This window comes from Melitaea cinxia, chromosome 8 (genome assembly GCF_905220565.1).
Source record: "Melitaea cinxia chromosome 8, ilMelCinx1.1, whole genome shotgun sequence".
Classification (NCBI taxonomy): Eukaryota; Metazoa; Arthropoda; class Insecta; order Lepidoptera; family Nymphalidae; genus Melitaea; species Melitaea cinxia.
In genome coordinates, this window is record NC_059401.1 from 16,971,687 (window position 1) to 16,977,535 (window position 5,849).

General features: G+C 38.4%; 1 pseudogene; it reads left to right on the forward strand.

Moving 5' to 3' along the window:
• Positions 1-319: 319 nt before the first annotated feature.
• On the forward strand, positions 320-3,653 carry LOC123655707 (annotated as a pseudogene).
• The last annotated feature ends 2,196 nt before the right edge of the window (positions 3,654-5,849 follow it).

The window sequence follows — 5,849 nt, forward strand, 5'->3', positions numbered from 1 at the left end:
TGGCCCGCTTTATACGTCGCAATTAAAAGACAGTGAAACCGATCAAGTTTATTGTAATTTTAATCAAACTTTAGATGACAATTTAAAACGTTTCTGGGAAATAGAAAACGTATCTCAGTCCAGTAACATTCTTACTGCTGATGAGCGTATATGCGAGGATCTATTTAAAAATACGACTAAACGAGACATCGATGGTAGGTTTTCAGTACGCATTCCTTTGAAACAATCACCAGATGTTTTAGGTAATTCGTATAATTTAGCAAAAAATAGGTTTTTCGCATTAGAACGTAAACTTGAGCGCACACCAGAATATAAACGTATGTATCGTGACTTTATAAACGAATATGAATCGTTAGGCCATATGACACGTGTGAATAAGGTTGAATATCCTAACTTTTTCTTGCCGCATCACGGTGTTTTTAAAGAGCACAGTTCAACCACTAAGCTGCGTGTAGTCTTCGAGGCGAGTGCTACAACTACTTCTTCTAAGTCACTTAACGATATTCAGTACCCGGGACCGGCTCTTCAAAATGACATTTTTTCTATACTTTTACGATTTAGGCGTTATAAATACGTAGCCTGTGCGGACGTAGAGAAAATTTTTCGTCAGGTCCTTGTTCAGCAGGATCAAAGGTCACTGCAGTATATCGTTTGGCGTGACAATCCTACAGATCTGTTAGGTATATATCAGCTTAATACCGTAACTTATGGTACGGCATCAGCGCCGTATTTAAGTATGCGTTGTATACGTCAGCTCGCATACGATTGTGATGACGTCATCACAGCTCGGGTAATAACTGAAGATTTATTCGTTGACGATTTAGTTACTGGCAGTGATGATCATCATGAACTAATATCCATTTGTGAAAAAGTTTCAGCGACTTTACGTTCGGGATTTTTTGTACTACGTAAATGGATATTTAACTCGGAACTCGCTCATACTCAGGTAACACAGCAGTTTAACGGTGAACACACGCAAAATAAAACCTTAGGTATTGGTTGGTATAGCGATAGTGACTACCTACATTACACTACCCAAATAGACGAGTATAACAATATACCTAAGTTGACTAAACGAGTAATGTTATCAATAATATCACAAATCTACGATCCGTTGGGTTTATTATCGCCTACCGTAGTTATTTCTAAAATTTTACTTCAAAGGTTATGGCTGAGTAAGCTCGATTGGGATACGCCAGTACCTCGCGATATCGAACTTATTTGGAATAAATTTATGTTAGTTTTAAAAGGATTAAATGAATTAAAAATTCCTCGTTACGTAATGAGCGACTACACGCAATACAAAGAACTGCACATATTCACCGACGCGTCACAAAGTGCATACGGCGCTTGTGCTTATGTACGTACGTATAACCATGATTCTGAAATCGTCGTAAAATTATTATGCGCAAAAACTAAAGTTGCTCCCTTAAAGTCTAAAGATATCCCGAGGCTAGAACTTTGTGGTGCTTTATTAGGCGCAAAACTTTATAAAAAAATTATCGACGTTATTCGTTTAACATTTTCAAGGGTCATCTTTTGGACTGATTCGACCATCGTCATCGGTTGGGTTAAGATGTCACCACATCTCTTAAAACCGTTTGTACAAAATCGCGTAACCGAGTTAAACGAGCTGACAGGTGACTCCGAGTGGTTGCATGTGTCGAGCGAAAACAACCCAGCTGATTTATTGTCTAGAGGATTAGCCTTTGATTCTTTGATTAATTGTGAACTTTGGTGGAACGGCCCGTCTTACTTGCAATGTCATAATAATTTTGATTCGTTAAATAATAATATAATTAATTTAGAAAATTTGCCTGACTTAAAATCAAATGTAGTACACAATTTTAGCAGTTTCGAAAACTTAGATTTTATTCAATTTAATAAATACTCGTCTTTCACAAAACTTAAACGCGTATGGGCCTACGTACTTCGATTCATAAACAACGTACGAGGGGGCGAGGCTAATAGATACAAAACAAAACAAACCGGCTCGTTATCAGTGTCCGAACTAGAGGAAGCGCAGTATACGTTGATTCGTTTTGCACAAATGCAATCATTTCCGACGATTTATGATAATTTGCTGAATGAAAGAAGTTACACAGGTAATAATAAAGAATTAAATCGTGTATCTGGATTAAACGTGTTTTAGACGATAAGAAATTAATTCGTGTTGTAGGTCGACTTCGAAACTCGTCTAATTTCAATTTTAATAAAAAACATCCGTTTTTAATGTGCAGTCGACACTCGATGTCTACTTTGTTGGTCAATCATGAGCACAAGAGGCTACTTCATGCAGGACCTCAACTTATTTTATACACCCTGCGCGAGACATGGTGGATGTTAAGTGCAAGAGGTCTTGTGAGAAAAATCGTACGTCAATGTGTTACATGTTCTCGATTTAACAATAGGATACCTAAGCCTATAATGGGAAATTTACCATCTGAACGTCTGGATGCGGGATTTCCGTTTGAGCGGACCGGTGTTGATTATGCTGGACCTATTATGATAATGAATCGTAAAGGAAGAGGTGCTAGGCAAATGAAATCGTATATTTGTTTATTTGTCTGTTTCATAACTAAAGCTGTACATATCGAACTAGTCACGAGCCTTTCGACGGACGACTATATTTTAGCTTTGAAACGTTTCAGTGGTAGACGCGGAAAACCAGTAGCTATTTATTCCGACAATGGTAGAAATTTTGTTGATGCTGAAAAAGAAATTCGAAATTTAATTCATAATAATTCACAACAAATAAACGATTACGCCTTATGTGAGGGTATTGACTTTCATTTTATTCCACCGTATGCGCCGCATTTTGGAGGTCTGAGAGTGGTGTAAGGTCTTGCAAACATCACCTTAAACGTATTGTTGGTAACGCCAAATTAACATACGAGGAAATGAATGCGGTTTTAATTCAAATCGAAGCCGTTTTAAACTCTCGTCCACTGTCACCCTTATCCACCGATCCTACCGATTTCACTCCCCTCACTCCTGGTCACTTCCTCACGGGCCGACCGTTAACTTCGCTGCCATGCGAGACCATTTCTGACGCTACAGGTCTGACGATGAACCGGTACCGCCGTATAGAGCAGTTGCGGCAGCAGTTCTGGCGGAGGTGGTCCAGAGAATACATCGGAGAACTTCAACAGAGAACCAAGTGGAAAACTCATCATGACGATTTAACCATTGATCATCTCGTCCTCATCAAAGATGAAAATTTACCACCACTTAAATGGCGTCTGGGACGCATAACTCGCATTTACCCGGGGACTGATGGTGTTACACGTGTGGCCGACATCCGTACCGCAACCGGAACGACGAGGAGGGCGTTTTCGAAAATTTGCCCTTTGCCGCTGCAGCCATCCAACGATGAAGCCTGATGTTGGAAGCCGGTGTTTCCAAGGCGGGGGGTATGTCGCGGCTTAGCAAGCAACCCCATCTAGTGTGCAGATGGTGGCACACGTGAAGTTTTGAATGGTTGCCACCGTTGTCCACTGTGTGGCGCTGAAGCGATCGATTTTTTTTATATAAATTCATTTAGACGGTGACTAGAAAATATTAATTCGAAATTAAACGTAAGCGCTCCGAACATCTCTCTTCGTATAAAATTAAAATATTGTAAACCGCGACATTAAACGTAGTTAAAATTAGTCTACGTTGTTTCATTCGAAGATCTCCGTAGTTTGACTGATCGTTGCTGCCCCACATTGGAAAAAATAAACGGAAATAAATATCATAATAATTATGTTAAGTAACATATTTATAATATCAATTCGCTTTTTTTTTTGTTAAACAATTTTTTCAAGAATATACGTTCGTGTTTTTTAAAAGGACCGGACTGAACCGGCTGATCAGGATGAAATGAGATTTCCTGATCTGGACCCGATCAGGAAATTTCATCTCATCCTGATCACGTTCATTCAGGAGTCCAGGACAGCCCAGGTCTTGACAGAGTTAAAGGCTTTCTCGTAGTCCACAAACGCCATAAACAGCGGCTAATTATATTCATCTGTCTCTTGAATAATCTGCAGAACAGTATGGACGTGGTTTAGAGTGCTGTAGCCATTTCAAAACGCAGCCTGCTCCGGTGATGAAAAAAAATACAACAAACATTTTGGACGAACTTCGTTTGAAAATACCTCTAGATCACGTCATCTCAACGATACAAACTTTATTACTAAGTTTACTCTAGTTTCTAAATAAGGTTTATGTGTTCCGTACTCTAAACAACCATACCAAGTCCAATGGAATCCTATTACTATGACTAACAATATGAGGAAAGAGAATAGTCAGTGGTAATTCAGAAAGAAGCCTATGACCACTACTACCTTGGAACTTAAAAAGCCGACCGATGGCGGGGTAACAATCCAACTGCTGGCTTTGAAATATACAAGCCGAAGACGGGCAGCAGAGTGAGAAAGCCAGCCAGTGTGGTGACTATGGGCAAAACACATGATTTCACGCCATTTTTGGCGTGAACTTGTGAAGGCCTATGTCCAGTAGTGGACAGCGAAAGGCTGATGTGATGATGATGATGATGTGATGACCAGCAGCGGGATGTTACCGACTGAATGGTGACCTAGATCAGTGGTAATCAAAATTGACAGGTAGTATATAATCACTGTAAAGCGTCATTCTCTAGCGTAACTATCAGCGTAACTATCGTCCACAAATAATAGTTTAAATAAATATAGAGATACCAGGTTTTTATGGTAGTCGGACTAGACTTAAGGATTTTTGTACTTGACAAGGTAACCCTAAATAATGCGTCGCAATCATCATTACCGCGAGACCACTCAGACGATAGACGCTGGAGGCAGTCTGCTATTCAGGGGGTCGGAATCGTAAAGTGCGTCTATATTACCGAAAATGCATAAGTATCGTCTTTACAACTGAATAAGAGTACCTCTAAGTAATTGTAATGAAACAACTTTATCGGACTTTATCGTGGCTTAAAAGTTTTTTAGATGTCCGACGTTTCGTATATTTTACAGAAACCATGGTTACGGGAGGAATGTCCTCCCGTGACGGTATATATTATGTTTAAATAAATATACACTTAAATATTTATCTTGCTTAAGATATTATTTTTATGAAATCTATCAACGAACAGTGCAAATGATTCTTATACCGCTGTAACCCCGATAAAATTCAAAAAAATTGAAAGAATGATTAACAAGATATTTGTGAAGAAAATAATGCTCTGATAGTTACCTTCTCCTAATGTATTCATTACTATTATTTCATCTTCTATTAATTATTACTATTATTGTTCCAATCCTTCTCCTACATTGAGAAAAAGACCTTAGCCCAAGCGTGGAATGTTACAGGTTGAATTTCTTCTTCATTTTCAGATATATTAGAGAATTTTACCAGAAAATTGATTACATTTTAAGCGTATATCAAAGTGAATATATTCCACATGTTAATAATTAAACTACAGATCTTGAGTGTTTAGTATAACAGCAAAGCGATTATAGTTTCAATTATGTATTTTGTGTTAAATACATAATATTAATAGAGGCTAAATAAACGTTAATACGACCTGATAAGCGACGAAGCTCAGACACGTGTAATCTCATACCCACTAATATTGTATTATTCCAGTAAATCTAAATCAAGAGAAGTAATACTAATCAATTTATTATGATGAAGTATATGTACTAGCTGACCCGTGCCCATTCATCATTACAGCCTATACAGTCCACTGCTGGACGTAGGCCTCCACAAGTTTACGCCAAAAATAACGTAAACTCATGTGTGTTGCCCATAGTCACCACGCTCCCATAGTCACCATGCCCATTCATTTAACGTTAATTATTTTTGTGCTGCAAATATATAGTTCT